Source organism: Zonotrichia leucophrys, chromosome 2, assembly GCF_028769735.1.
Source record: "Zonotrichia leucophrys gambelii isolate GWCS_2022_RI chromosome 2, RI_Zleu_2.0, whole genome shotgun sequence".
Lineage (NCBI taxonomy): Eukaryota > Metazoa > Chordata > Aves > Passeriformes > Passerellidae > Zonotrichia > Zonotrichia leucophrys.
The window spans coordinates 55,528,198-55,544,925 of record NC_088171.1 but is presented as its reverse complement, the minus strand read 5'-3'; the positions used below and the strand labels follow the sequence as shown (position 1 = coordinate 55,544,925).

Sequence of the window (16,728 nt, the reverse complement as noted above, 5' to 3'; positions counted from 1 at the left end):
TATTTCTGCATTTCCATAAGATTTTGTCTTTTAGTGTAATTCAGTTTTGGACAAGTATTTTCAGCGTTAGAATTGGATTATACTAAAAGGATTCACAGTAAATACCTGTTGTCAATATCTTTCTTTTAAGAAAATAATTTAAATTGGGTAATATTTGCACATACAGTTGTGTGTTGCTTCACACGTTTCTCCTAGAAAAAGTTTGCATTTCTTGAGAAAAAAAATTCTATAAGCTAGGTTTTCAGCAGTCTAGTTATTGCATAGTTGTTGCATTTAATTCAGGTTTTGACATTGCATGTAAAACATTAGGAATTCAATGTAAAACATTACAAATTTATTATTTATCATGATTGCACTCAAATTCATGTACTGCTCATGCTTGGTGGTTGTGGGGTTTTTTCCTGTGTAATAAGTGAAATATGCAGAACATTTTTTGCCTCAATTTTATATGGTTCTCATTGTACCACAGTTTGAGTTTTTGAATTATAGATGTCTGCTATTATTTTGATGATTACATGGTAATTAATGTAGATATTTCTGAGTTTTCAATTCAGGAATCCAGTCTTGTGTGGTGACTCTAATTTATATTTGAAACTTTTTGTTTGGTTTTCTTTTTCCATTCTGTAGTTTTCTCAGCATTTATATGATAGAAAATGGGCTCATATCCAGAAATGGATGGTAGGCTAAAATCACATGTTGTGCATGTTTTAGCCACTCAGAGAACTAACACAGGATTTTGGAGGAAGTAATTTACTAATGGTTTGCTGTGTGTTATTTCAAAGTGTCTAATTATGTATAAAACAATGCATATACACACAGACATATAAACTGTACATGTATGCGGTTCAATTATATCTGTACATGGTCCAACCCTCCCCTGACTGTTCCCTTGGGTCCTTATCACTAGTCCTGCTTCTCTTCTTCCCCTTGTGAGAATGCTCAATACTGCAATGAGGACTGCCCTCAGTCTCCTCCAGGCTGAGCAGACAGGGTGACCTCAGCTGCTCCTTGTTCAGCTTGCCCTCCAGCCCCTTCACTGTCTTGGTTGCCCTTTTTGGGGGGTTCTCTAATAGTTTTGGATCTCATGTTGTGCACCCAAAACTGCACGCAGGACTCGAGGCTGCAGCAGAGCAGGGCGGGACAATCCCTTCCCTTGCTCAGCTGATGATGCAGTGCCTGATGTACCCAGGACACAGTAGGAGAGCCTCCTGTCTGTGCGGGCACTGCTGACTCACATTTAGCTTGCATCAGTCAGGACCCCGTGGTGCTGCTCTCCAGTGCAGAATCCAGCAATTGCTCTTGTTAAACTTCGTATGTGTTGGAGGTTAGGATTTGTTCAATATTTTTTTTCTTAGGGAATTTCTCTCCCATTTGTTGCCTAAGAGACCAGAACAATGGATACTTGAGAGAAACAAAGGATGGGTCCAAGATGGGGGGAAGGGGTGCAGCTGGCTGCAGTCTCTTAGCTGGGGTGCTTTCATTTGGGAAGAGCAGAGATAATATGAGAGTTTGGCTGGTGGGTGAGGGGCTGTTCTTGTCCCTTGCTCTCTCTCAGTCTTGGAGTATAGACACTTGCGCTGCTGCTGTGGGCAGAATCCATTGTCAATGCAGAGTTATGTTGTGCACTGCTTTTCCTTAACACAGGTGAGCCTTTGCTAGTAAGAGCAGCTGTTGAACTGGGACCTTTTCAATATCTAATCTCACTGGATCATCATCTCCTCGGGTGCTGCGGAGGAAAACCCAGGACCCTGACCCTCTCCCCCTTCTGGAGGGAGTGTCTCTTGGGTGCTTGCAGAAAGCCATCTGCTGCTGCCCAGTGCTGCTGTTTTCTGCTGCTGCTTCTGGTTTTTTACTACACTTTAACCGATATTCCCTGCCCCTGCCTGCCGGCTGGGATACCCTGCAGATCCTGGCATGGCTCTGGAGTTTTGCTACACTTTTTACCATCCCAGGTGTGCCTGCCTTCCAGCCTACTGCTTCAGGGTTCCTACTGCCGTCTGTTTTATCATCCAGAGGGGCACCAGGACCAGCTGCCTCCTATGCGTTTGTAGAGGAAGCCCCTGTCTGTCTCTCCCGCTGGCTGTGCCACCATTACCCACCTGGAGAGAGGCAGTGGGGCTCACGCACAGCGCCCCCTGCGGCTGTGGGGGACTCATAGTACCTGCCCTGCCGGCTGTGACCGTAACTGCACCAAAGGGGAAAGTGCCACAGCCGGGAGAAGGCTTTTAGTGGTTCTGTTTGTTGTTGCTCCCGCTGTTGTTGGTGTTTGTTTACCTCGTTTTGTGTGTATACATATATATATATGTTTGTATATATATATCTACACACACACACACACGTAAAGAACTGTTATTCTTTTTCCCATATCTTTGCCTGACAGCCCGGTAATGTTGAAGTTATAATAATTTGGAGGGAAGGGGGTCACATTTTCCATTCCCAGGGAGGTTCCCATCTTCCTTGGTAGGCACCTGTCTTTCAAACCAAGACACTATGGTTGGTGGTTGCCCATCTCTCTGGTTTGTTGAGGTCTTGCTGTGGGACCTCCCTGCCCTCAAGCTCCTCCCATTTGGTGTCATCGGCCAACTTACTATTCCTTGAGTTCTGCATCCAAGTCATTTATAAGGAGACCTGGGCCTAAGATGAGCCTGTGGAACCCTACCAGTGACCTGATGCCATTTTGTCGTCACTCCATTCACTACAACCCTTTGTGCCCAACCTGTGAGCCATTTGCTCATTCATCACATAACATGGTTATTCAGCTATGTGCAGGCCACATTGTCTAGAAGCATCCTTTGAGAGACAGTATCAAAAGCTGTGCTGAAGGCAAAAAAGATACAATCTACCAACTCTCCTAGGTCACTTAGGTGGATTATCTTGTTGTATAACAAAATGAGGTTCGACAAGCAGGAATTTCCAGTCATGAAGCCATCCTGGCTGTGACCAATGACTGAGTTTCCCAAAGGTGTTTTTCAGTACCTCCCAAAATAGGATTTTCTGTGATTTTACCTAGCACTGGAGTGAGACTGACTTAATTGCAAAGTTTCTTTGGAGGGTTCCTTTCACAAAATTAATGTGCTTCTTAAAAGGGTATATGGGAGATGTCAGGGGTTTTTCTGGCTTTTAGGAAAGTGTTCACTGTGGGAATGTTTTGAATCACCAAGATTTTAGTAATACATCCTGAGACTAGCCATCATTTAAAATAGTTAAAACTACAATGGCAGTTAATATCTGTTGAGAAATCCTAAGACTGTCATTAGAATTTTATTTGCAAAGTTGTATTCCCTCATTATTGTCTCTTTGTCTGTCTGATATTTGTGTATACATTAGTTCTCATGTTCTCAAGATCAGCATAGTTTCTGTATTTCTTGGTGGAATGTACCTTTGAAGGTTTTTTTTGCTTGAGATCAAAGGTTTTTAAAATATGGTATTTGTGAGGAATCTCACCAAAATTAATGCCACTCAGCTGAATGCCACCTTCCTTTTGCAGTCCTAAGGGGCACATCTGCTGCAGGAGATTTCTAAAGAGATGTGCACTCCTTTCCTGGGTTGAGAGATGTAACCTCTGTATTGGATAACGTGCATAATTCTAACTTGAACTTTTTAGAAATCAAGCTTGAGCTACCAGCAGCACCTATCTGTTTGCAGTACATAATGTAGAGCATAATCCTGAATATGCTGAACATTTAACACAGGCTTTCTATTTTCTAATGGAATGTCAGGAAGAGACTTGTTACCCAGCAATTAAGAGGAATCTTATCTAAGTAGCAAATTTTCTTCTTGCCTGCTGGAGATACTAAGAGATACTTGTCCATTTAGACCAGAGATACAAAGAATATTTAAAATTGGCAATGATCTAACTATATTGTGTTGAAAAGTTAAATAGCTTGAGCATTCATTTTAAACCTCAAAACAAATAGTATAGAGAGGAAGACTAAAATATCATTATGAAATGAACCTATGCTCCCCCCATGACAATTCTCTGGCAGAGTTTTAAATCGGCCTATTGAATACTGAATAGTTGTAAAATAGTTTTAAACAAATTAATGTATCCAGTGAAAATGCAGATGATAACCATGTGACCATAAGCAAGAAGAAATCTAGTCTTTAGATAGCATCTATTATCTGGAGACAAAGCCTATAATTCTATAAATAACTGTCTTACAATCTTTAGAATAGTTCAATATATTGAAAACTGTAGGAAATAGGTAAGTTAAGGAGCAATTCCTACTTTTCGAACCGTGCTGTAGCCTCCAAATGGGATAGTTTTAAAATTAAGGTTATTCTTAACATATTTTCATACTGTAACAATTTGAAATGCTTATGGCATGTGAAATATGTTTTGATTTTAAATTAGTTGCGGTTTTTGTCTTGCTTCTTTCACATATTCTCTTGTGTGAACCAAAATGAACATTCTCTCATCCTTAAATAGAAAAAAAGCTATTAAGGTGCCTTAGCTATTGTCATCACTCAGATTTTGAGTTTGGTTTATTATTTTCACTGTCACTGTATAGCAAAACTAGCTGTAGAACTTAAAAATAGTCAATTTGCTTAACAAGCTTTGTTTCTGTAATAGAGAAAAAAAAGCAAAATATATATGAGGCAACTAAGAATAATAATTTCTCTTAGGCTTCAAATAACTTTGTAAATTACTTAAAATCTGAATGTGGTAATTATATGGTACATTTCTTAGTAGCGTCCTTTAAATTTTGTAAAGCTCTCTATTTTTACTTTTATTTCTTAATTTAAACAGTTCTGTGCTTTTTTCTGCATTATTAATCATAAGAAAGACTAACTGACTACTGAACACTAATTATTAATTATATTAACCTGCCTTACTTATATTCCCTAATGTGATATCTTGGCATGCTTACCCAAATCAGGTGAAATGAGCTCTTCTAACTTGAATGAGTTTACTTGCCACCATGGATTATTCAAAATGACACATAGCATTAAAAGTGCTAAAAGCATGTTGCTCACTTTGGCTTCCTGGTATTGTGTCAGGCTTTTTATTCCTTCCTTGCGAAATAACCCTGCATTTCTTCTTTCTCAGGAAGATGCAGAGAGAGCCAGATACTCTCACCCGTCCAGTCGACATTCACATTTGGTTTGTGTTCAAACTATATACTTTTTCTTTTTGATCACAGCTTTCAGGAGCCAAATGAAAGGAAAAAAGGGTTTGGGTTCTGGTTCCTTTTTTCTAATGGAGAGGATGACGCTGCAAGTCTCATAACTATTTGCAGTTTTAGTAATTTTAAGTGACATATAGTGTTTAAGTTCATCTGGTGTTTTATTTCCATCAGTGTTAAAAAGGTAGTTTATTTTTATGTTTCAATCTTCTAGTCTTTTCTTGCACTTGGAGTATTACTGTGTGTCTGTAGTATTTGTGAAAGAAAAGGTATCAGTACCTTAAGATACAATTTGAAGAAGAGTTTGGTATGATGCAGGATTCTCTTTCTTGGAGAAGGTGGGAATATGTTATTCATTAATAGCAAAATATTTAGCCAAATGATGTCAGGTATCCTGAAGACTGCTAACAGAAATATTTTTTGTATAGACTCTTATGTCATCTCTAGGCCATATATATATTGCTAAAGAGCAGTTTTCTTGAGATTATGGTAACGTTTTCCTCGTCTTGGATCTGCGTAGAAATCAGCTGGTCATTGATCTGGGTATACAGGCCAGGAAAGGGACAAATTACTAAAATAAAAGGGTTGGTTTTATGTATTTTGGAAGTTGGAATGAGCTGTTTCTTTGTGTGACTTTAAAAAAAGGTGATTGTCGCTTGCTAAGACGTGTTTGCAATTAAATGTATTTTCTGATTAACAGAATTTTATGTAATGTCGTGCAAGCCATAGTGTTAAGTATTTCTGCAATTTGCTGCACAGGTATTTTTACCAAATAATTTTGAACAGTAAATGCTTTATCAAGAAAACATGTAAAATAGCTATGTGCAACTCTTAGAAACTTGGGAGCTGATACAGATTTGCTCAGATCTGCTCTTGTCTTGGCTAACAGTAAATATGCTAAGAGAGAGATTTAGTAATTGGCTGTTGTCTAAACAAGAGGGTTTGAATTGGGCAGATAGCTAAGCTCATTTTTGGAGGGCTTACTTAGAATTTCTTTGACTGCCTTGGTTATTTTCTGTCATTCAGTGAAGAGTAATAGAATTAAATGTAAAAATTTATTTCATATCTTAATGTATTTTTATAATTTCATTCTCAAGAGTTCCTCAGATGTCAGTGCATCTCACAGGAGCCGAGCAAGTACCTCCAAAAGGAGAGCTCTTGTGGTGTGTAACTTGGAATGAGCACGCTTTTGACTTTTAATGTGATGTGTTCACATTGTAACATTTTCTGTGTCTACTTACCAAAGCAGTAGTTTGGTGAAAGCATGCTTATAGAGCACGGTATTAATGGGATTGCTGCAATGATTGATGTAATCAAGTACTTTGTGATAGCAAATGTGAGAGCTGAAGGAAAGAACACTTACAGGTGTGAAGGGAATTAATTTCTTCAGTTGCTCTCTCCCAATGTCCCCAGTAGAGAAGTAATGAAATGGAAAAGGTTGTCCATCAGTCTTGGCAGGTACAAACATGTTATTAAAAGTTAAAACAGGAGACATTTTTCTCTTTTATGTTGCGATTTTAGAACAACAGACAAGGCTGAAATACAGAGATTTTGCCTTTTCAGTAATGGGTATTTCTGTATATTTGTGGTATTCCTAGTTTAGGCAAGTTAAATGTTTTTTAGTAGACTGTTATACTTTTTTAAACTATTAACAATTAAAGTGTTGGGATGATAAGAGTCTTAGTGATGTCTTCATTCTCTGATAGCAAGGTTGCTTATTGGAGGTAATCATTAGAGACAGAAATTGTTTTGAAAAAATAAATAGTTAAGTTGATTAAAAATGATCCAGTGACTTATGGGTTCTATAGGTAATACTTCTAGTAACAAAAAGGACCATAGTCTATAAATTACATCTACAATATTAAAATATCATTTAATATATTGGTAATACTGGATGTATTGGAACTATTGAGATAATATGAATACAGTATGAAATAATATTAACTAAATCGGGGCTATATTAACTTATAAACAAATATAAAATCGAAATCTGGGGAATTTCTGTTGTTAATCTGATGTCTAGAAGAAATTTTCAGATGTAACAATAGACAAAAATATTTTTTCTTTAAATCCTCTCATTACTCTTCATTTTGGAAAATATACTGGGCAATACTCCAGCATGCTACTACTATATAATGTCATATTTTAAAACTGCTGTCAGGGTTTTTTTCTGTTGGCTTAGGTTGATATTAAATTGTATATTGTATTGCACATTACCTACAGTCAAAATACCTGTGAAATTTTTTAATGAACTGTAAAAAAACAAGCCTGATGTGAAAATATAAGTTTTCTAAGTTGAAAAAAAGACATATAAACTTCACAAATTTTGCTGTTACTGAGTGACAAGAAACATGAGACACTTGCTAAACTATTATTATGAAGCTGTTTTTATTAGTATTCTTAAGAGTTGCCAATTCTGGTAGAATCGCATTCTCTTTACACATAGCTGGCCCTTTCATCATACTGTTCCTTCTTTTTCACTCATTTGCTCCTCCTGAAAACACTTAATTCCTCTATTCCCTTTAATTCCTCTATTCCCTTTAATTCCTCCCTGATCACAAAATACTATTTCCCTTTCCTCCTGTGAAGTCTTTCATGCCCTGTACCCTGTAGGCAATGACTATCCTGAGCCCGTGAGGTGCCATGGAATGTCATTGCATCATGGTGAATTGCACAGCTCAGCAGTGGGGCTGATGTTCCTTTTGAGTGCTTTGCCTGTGTGGAGATGAGCCCTTTGTTACATAACCTTGTAAACGTTGTCTCAGTTTAATGAAATCTGCCATATAAGACTTGGCTTAACTGTTTAAAATTCTATTACTAAAATCACCTGAAATATTTCACATAGCGTAATGCTGTCCAAAATTATCTCATTTTTCATAAAATGGGATGCTGTTGGGGAAAAAGATTAATTTTTATTTAGTGGTCCAGCCTCAGAAAGCACTTCAGATCTGGATAAATGCATATTCCTTCATGTTTAAATTTTCATTATTAGTAGAATATGCTTTTTTGTAATTTTCTGGTCTTTTTAGTCATTCTTTGAAGTAAAAGCAATTTTTTTTTAACATTATGACTTCCACTTTATTTAATTTTCTTTCACTTTAGTATGACAACACTGAGATAGTTCTGCAAGATATTTGGTCCCTGTATGTTAATACTTTGCATCTCTTTGAGGGAAGACTGTTTTTGTGCTTTGTTTCTAAGGTGTAATCATACTAACTAGTGACTTTAAATTCTTTATATACTTTAAAAAGTATATAAATTTGTACTATCTTATGTTCAGATGTAGAATAGTTACACAGTTCTAACACTTTCTGTAGCCTACATGTGTAATTTTTTTCAAGAAGAAAAGACACCTGTCTTACAGCAAGCGCTTTCTAGTATTGTTCTTTCTAAACTTTGTAGTGAAGTCTCATACAGATTAGACTTGGAGGACATCCTTGGTGGAAAAAGTGTGTATGCATCTGTTCGTATTCTGCATTACCACATAGAAACTTTAACGTAATCTAATGGAAAGTTATTTCAGTCCAGAGAATAAGCAGCTAGTTTGTATATCTTTACTTAAAGGACATCTGTCATATTTTTATGAAGTGGTAGTAGATGGCATGACATTCTCAGTGGTATTATGCCACATAAAATCTGTGTTTCTTAAGAAGAGGCAAGCAACAAGTACCACCAAAAGGAATATTTAAGCGGCTTAAAAAGCTGTATTTGTTTAAATAGCAGTGTTATGTGAATTAGCTAGCAGATAGGCAAGCACAATATAGTGCTTAAATTTGTCTGTATTGTTAAGCTTTTTTAGTTGTTTATTGATTTAAATTCTTCTGTGAGATGTGAGCACTAGCTTTAAGCCAAGTCTATTTTAATGAGAATAGAGTTGTTTATAGTTTCAATTGCCAGGTTTTTTTAACACAGTGATAGAAGCGTGGCTATAATGCTTTTTTTCTAATTAGGTAGTTAGAATTTTCTGTGTTATTTCAGCTTCAGGTGATAAAACCCTTAAATCCTTATGTCTGTCTTCTTTATATTTTAAGATTGAAGATGCTGTTATATAGTGGTGTTAATGCTCTAAATTTCTTTCTTAGAGTCATGCTTACAGTTAATCTCAAAATTCAAAGGAGAAAGCTCTTTATTCCCATAAAAGTTTATTGGGTAGTTTTCTAGTATAATATTCCTTATAAATATACTAAGTATGTAACATCATGGATAAAATTGTTAGCTTCCTGACATTTTCATAAATGTTTTTAGGAAAAAAAAAACCCCTCATACTGATCAGATTCTGACTTTCAATTTGTGTGTGAAACTGTTTTTGTATCACTGCAATACTATCAATGGAATCAGCTGAATAGAAAGCTTGTTTGCTGGAGGCCGGGAAAAGGCTCGTGGAACTATTTAAAGGTGGCAGTTCTCTGGATTAAAGTTTATTCAGTTGGGATGGAGATACATGTTCTACTACTTGTCCTCTATCAGATAGTTAGAAACATTTTAAATGTAGATGTACAGCAGATTGAATTTGCCATAGACCTTGATGTTAATCCAGTGACTTATTGAGAAAGGCATGAGGATTATTTTGATTGTGCAAAAACTGTTCCAGAAAGTTTAACATGTGAATATAGTGTCAATAAATGAAATATTTTGGATGTAATTTTTCAGACGGTTTTTAGTATGGATGGATTAGCAACTGCAGTAGGGGTTGGGGGAGGGGTCAAAACAGCAGTGGATGCTTGTGTTGAGACTAGGCTGAAGTAATTTTGTATTTACTTATTATTGTATTACAGCATTTCTCCATGTGCTTTTGAAGGGCTATTTTCCTGTTCCCTTAGTTCCTAAACAAATGAACAATATGAGTATTTCTGCTTTCTGTTGCCTGTTAAGATAAGAAGTGCTTTATTCTGCAGGCACTGCTTTTTGCCATGTTTTTATCTGTCTTGTTTTTCTTTTATATATGCATGTATGAATTTTTGCCTTACATGTTCATATATATGCAATTTGTGTAGAGTCAAAACCCAGCAGAAATAAGCCAAAATATAATTGGTAGACTTTCAGTATGTGTACTTGACGTAAAGAATAGTGGTAGGGTACAGGCTATGCTAGTGTCACATAAACATGCAGCCCCAATTCAATTATTAGGGATTTCTGTCCTTCTCTCTCCCCAAAATGCTTTGATTCATAATGATATCTAATGTAAAAAAGATAAAGTAAATAATTGTACTAATGATTAGCAAGTCTTTTCAGTTATGTTTTTCATGTATTTCTTGCTGCACTTGTTAAAAGCTTTTGGAATTTTTATTTTATTATGGAGGAAAAATACCAAAATTATGTACTATTCTGTTTGAGCATGGCATCAGAAATACAGTTAATGCTGATATACAAAGTACATAGTAGTTTTGAGGCTTTTATTATTTACTTGCTTAAGAAAGCTAAATGGTTTTGGGGTCAGCATTAGGGAAAACTTTGCAGCATTCTGCACAAGGTCTAAGCTTGGGAACACTTGGGTAATGTTAAGATAAAAGTTTTGTTTGCAACATCTACAGATGCAACCTTTGTTTTTTCTCTTCTTTCCTTCCTCACCCCTCAGAGTGGAAGTTACTATGATCAAAGAAATTATAGCAGCCTTGGATATAGTAAACCAGTTCCTTCCTACCGTGTTTGGGTCTGTCTACTCTTTCTATATAACCTTAATTATTTACATAAAATATGTACATGTGGTTTTCCTTACTTATGCTGTGTGACACTAACGTATCTCTATGACACTTGCAATTATTACAGTGAAAAGCGGTAACAGTTGTATTTTTTGCCTGTAAGGGTTGTGTTTTATAAAATCATTGTGTAGCATGCTGATTATTCTGCATGTGAAGTTTTAAATTTAAAATAACTTCTGTTTCATGATTCTGTATGATATACAGAAAACAACCAGCAGCTCTGACAGTTGCTGTTTCAAATTCCTGTCTTTTAAAAACAACAAAAAAGCCCTAAGTGTTTAATACCATTGCAGTACTTTTTTCCATCTTAATATAAATTATAAAATACTGATATATCATGAGATGAGTATTATCTTCCAGTACTTGCAGCTGTGGTCATGGCCAGGTCTAAATAACTAGCTAGAGAAAACTGACATGTTATTTGAGAACTACTTAATTTCTTCACTCTCTTCCACAAATCTACTTGAAAAAATATTAGACTGGTTTGATAATGTTTAAATGGATTTCAAAGAGCTTTTCTTGGAGGCTCTCCCACCCTTCCTGAAAGTTTCTGTCTACTATACATAGATTAAAATTTAGTATTTAAATCTTTAGGACTTTAGTGGAATATAGAACATACATTTTTAAATGTGTGTATGCAGAAAAAGTATTTCTGACTTGTTCTGTTCTTCACATTGTAGTCATCTTCTCTATACAGTGATCCAGTGGCACCAGCTAGGAGCTACAGGGTTAGTACAATGTCAAACAATACCTTACTTATCTTTAGATGTTTGAATGGCCCAGTATAAATACAAAATTACGCTTTTCTTCATAGGTGTCTTCTTTAAACACTGCTTTGATAAGAAGTATCAGTTTGTTTTGTAAGCACCATATGCATGGTTGCCTTAAATTTGTATTGTATGGTCATGAGGTTTGACAGTATTACATGTGCATTTTTTAAATATTTTTCTATTGCATTTTGTGTGTATAATTTTCTGGAGGCGTTGAGTTTAATTTTCTTAATGTTGTTAAGTTGCCTCTTTAAAGAATTTTAGTAGTTGCTGTTTTGCTGCTCTTTTTACAGTCAAACATAAAGTTGGTGAATGCAACAATGATACTGAAGAGCACTGGGGTTAGAATAAGCTAATTCAAGCATACTAAATAACAACTGCATGTATAATACCAAACCAGTATTTTAAAAAGTTAAACATTTGGATGGAAATCAGGAGATTATTGAAGTTTGCAGTAAATACACCTTGAATACTTTTAAATAGGATGCCATATTTAAATTTAATAAACATGAAAAAATGCAATAGCATGAAAACCTAATCTGCATCTTTACAAAATCAAGAGTAGCTCATAGTGCCATAAGAAAGGCTAGTGTAGCTTTGCAAAAAGTTATCTTTAAAAACTGGCATGAACGTCAGAAACTTCATGCCTTTTGCTGCCTATAGTAGTTCAAATCTATCTTACACTGCCATTTAGAGACATGCTAAACCTATGTTAAAAATCCTCAAATATTATGTAGTATTTTTAATTAGTTAGTGAAATCTTTTGCAGCTGGATTGCAAATGCATGATTTACCTTTTTTGGCTTTGCATTTGCTCTTAAGAAAATGTTAAAAGATTCTGTGAGAGAACAATATAGTAAAGACTGCTATTACGTATAGCTCTGATACAAATATAATTCTAATTTCTGCTGGAGGTTTCTTCATAGGGAGGGGCAAAGCAGCATGAAATGGTAATTTTTTTTCTCTTTAAGTTGCGTTGCTCAGAGCTGCTTTTATTATTCACTGCATAAATAGATTTCAGCCTTGCACCTTTAAACATAACTCTTTGAGGAGAATGTGCATGAGTGACTGTAAAATAAAATCACTAAGTGTACTGCATAGCTTCAGTTCCCAGGGTGTGTTAAAACTTCTGCAGGCTTCCGAGCAGTTAAAACCAAATTGAAATTTAAATGTTTAATTTAATTATGCAGCTAGTTAAGATTTGATTTTTTTAAAAGTATTTGACTATTTTTAAAGGGAATTCTTAGTGGAAATAGACATGTCTCAAAGCAATAATAAATGCTGCTGAGAATCTTAATTTTTTATTTTTCCACAAAAGGTATGCTACTAACTGGAAATGCATAGATAGGATAAGAGAGTATGTGACTGTGCATAGGAATTACAGTGTATGAGTGTGGCATGATAATGGCTGAGACTGGATGTACATGCTACTTCATTCCTTCTTTCTCAGGCCTCGTTGTGTGGTGATGGATGACATAACTCAGATGGTTCTTGCACTCTTAGTATAATAGGCCTCTGGTTGTTTCTTTCATTATCTTTGTTTTCTGCAGACAAAAATCTATGAAAGTTGTGAAAGTGTCCTTCATAACTTTTCTTTAGCCATCTGAATGCAGTTATTCTTCAAGAGCAAGCTCAGTCCGGAGTAGTCCTGTGGTGAGCATTCCTATGCACGATTTGGTGGACGCTTTGATATTAACACATCAGCAGTTACAAGCATGCCCACTTGGGATCGTTTCACTGACCAACACGCAGATTGGATTTTTCCATTTGGCATAAGAAGTTTTGATTTGTCAGGGATGTGATTTTTAGCAAGATGTACATTTTTAGCAGTAAGACAGTAAACTGTAGAAGGAATTTGTTTTTCTAAATATCTTTTTAATGTTTGTAATAAACAACTAGTAACTGAAGTACAGCACATTGTTGGGGTTACCACCCTATGTCATAGATGGGGCAAGCACATGAAACACACTACAGTACATGTGGAAAAGTCTTTCTTTGGGGAAGAGGATTAATGCTAACTGTTATATCATGCAGTAAAAAGTTTGCTCATTTTTATGATAACCAGTATCCAAAATGAGAAAAAATTGGGTTTGGGTCTGTATTGTATTAAAAGTATCATTCTAAACTTGGCTCTTTGTGCTGAAAAGTGATTTTGAAGAGTTTTATTTTGCTTCTGCCACAGAACAATTGTCTAAGTTTCATTGATATAGCTGCTCATTTGTCACGCCACACAAAACAAAACAAGTTATCAGTGTTCTAGTATGGGCTAAATTGAAATGTTCAGTCCTTTTTAAAATTTCTCACATATTAACACTGTTATATGTACTAAACAAAACCACATTGTCAGAAACGAATGTTACAAGAGATATCAGAGTAAATTTTTGAGGATGTAGGAAAAAGGTAATTTTGCTGTTGCTTTATGAGGTTCTAAAAAGTAACAGGTATTGACATACATATATAGTCTCTTGCATTGTGAAAACGCTGCTTGTCTCCTTAGATTTTATTAACACTGGGATAATTTCTTAAAAGTATATACTTAAAGATATATAGGAATATCTATATATATCTATAAGATCTCACTGTGTATATGTTATACCAGTCATGCCAAGGTACATTCACTCACACTAGTGAATGCTTAATAAAGTTCAAAGCATTTGTTTAATGAAATAATCCTGAAAAGCAGATGAGTAAAAATCTTATTAATAATTTAACATTAATTTCCTACTGTTTCTGTGTCTTGTGTTTTGGTTTTACTCTGGATAATGCATTTGAAGTCAGCTTAGTTCTCTCTGAAAATTAGAAGAGCAAGTAGGAGAGATCTAAAAGGTAGAAAATGCTTGTGAGAAACTGTATGATGCTTCTCCATCTTAAAATCTATCCGTTTTGATGACCCCATTGGGAAAGATACTAGGACTACAAAAAGCATAGAAGGAGGGACAGCAAGGTTTATTAGGTACATGGATCTCTCAACAGCAAAATGGATTTTGAATGACTGACCAATACTGTCATAGATTGTAGCCCGAGTTGTTCTTTTGCTGTAATCATAATAAATAAGAAGAATTCTCTTCAGTATCTCTATACTTTGTGAAATGTAAGTGCTATAGGAAAGTTTAGCCAAATTTCCAGCTATCAAAATTTACTTAGCTAGCTACATTTAATGAAAATTAAGATAATAGTTTAAATATAGATATAGCTGAAAAATAGCTGGAAAATTTGTTGTCAGAGAAATAGAACATAACATAGCAGTGACAACAAATACAAATTCTGTAGTCCTAAAATAGCATAATCTGAGCCAGGTGTTCACCAGTAAACTAGTTTTTGTATTCCAGTTATATATGTAACTTTTAGACATCTTACCAGCTTTTAATCACATACATCAAGTATAAAGAACTTTTTTTTAATGGTGAGAATTGGATAAGGACAATATCTTTTCAAACTATTCATAGAAGGATTTTCTTCCTAAAATCACTTTCACTGTGAAGATTGTATTTATTTTTAACTTTCTGCCTTTTGAAGTAGAATGTTATCAATAAGGTTACGATAAACCTACTCTTGCCGTTTAATACTGTGTTTTACATGCACAATGTTTCTCAGTTGAGTATTTCACTTGAATTCCCATGGCAGATGTAATTGTGCTTAGATATATTTTGCCTTTTTTAACAAGAAATGTGGAGCACTAGCATTTTCCTCCTGCTTTTTAGGTGCTAGTCTGACATATATCTTTGGGGAGTAACTTTGCCTTCTAGTCTAAGATGTCTTAAACTTAGCATTGAGAAGAAGCCCAGATTATAGATAGCACTGTTGGATTTGTGTTGATTTGAAAAAAGACAACATTTGTAGAGAAAAATATTTTTATATTTTTTATTTATCAGTTTATATAGTCTGTCTTTTATGATCTGTACACTTTGTTTTAATGTTTGTAGTTTGTGTTTGACCTTAAATTAATACTAAACCTGTTGGTATCTGGTTTTGTTGTTTTTTATATTACTGTAATTGAGGAAGATGAATCAATAATAAATGTTCATTGTTTTTAGTGCAAGAATGGAGATTTAAGGTAGGATTTTTTAGTTTTTTAATAAACTTTTGTTCATTCAGTGGTGTCATCTTCAGTTCTCTTTCACCTTCTCCTTATCTTTTGAAGTTCTCTGATTTTTCTCATCAAAGTGAAACTACTGCTGATTATTTCAGTCGTTCCAACCACAGGGGAAGCATTGTTTCCGATGCAGATTATGGCCAAGTTTTGAATAGTGTGAGTGTAATGCTTTTATTTACACTGTGGTGAATACAGCAAAACCATGGATTTTCTTTTCATACTCTGAAAGAGTAAATACTGTTAAAACATTCTAAATTACTTAATTGCAAATTGGTTTATTGCGGATTTGGGGCTTGTTTTCATATAAAAATGTACTGAATGAAATTTTAAAAAGCATGCTCCTGATTTTAAAGGAGATTTTGCCTGTTGCTAGAAGCATGCGACAAGTGTAACACTTCACAATTTTGTGTTTGTGTGTGATAAGCTTAACAATCTTTTAAAGACCCAAATATTTTGCATTTTTTTCTTATGGAAATTAAGTGTGCTGGGGAGGTTTCTGTGTACTTTTGGAATACTATTACTTCTTTTCATGACAAAAATACTTAGATCTGTACCCGCACTAGTGCATTTTAGTGTTCCTTCATCCTATATGAGATTTTTTCAGAATCCATTACTGAAGCACTCCTTGCTGGCTATGCACTTGTACAGAATCCCATGTCAATCAACAGATCATGTTAAGGGAAAATTATCATGATGGTTTTCCTGTGCAGCTCCCTTTAGGCTGAACGTTGTTTTTACCAAACCTAGCCACCTTCTCTTTCTTGATGCTGTAACTTCTAAAAATTCTTATTACTTGCAGGCAAAACTTTTGTCTTTAATAGCATGGAGTAAAAGGCTAATTTCTGTTCTTAAGTATATCTTTTGAAATAGCATTTAGGGTTAGCAGATACAGTAGGTAGGCAGGGAGGCTGAGAGCACTGTGCTTATTTAGCTGAGCAAAAGGAATGGTATGTGGTGATCGGCAGTGTGTAATTGCTTGCTTAGGTGAGAGCCAAATTCTTTGTACCCTTGCCAGGCAGTGCAGCAAGGGCCAGCAACCTC

The 16,728-nt window shown here is 35.3% G+C and overlaps 1 protein-coding gene across 6 annotated transcripts in view; it reads left to right on the top strand.

The window, feature by feature from the left end:
* LRRFIP2 (LRR binding FLII interacting protein 2) overlaps nt 1-16,728 on the top strand; it is a 55,709-nt gene that overhangs the window by 18,218 nt on the left and 20,763 nt on the right. The window lies entirely within an intron of this gene.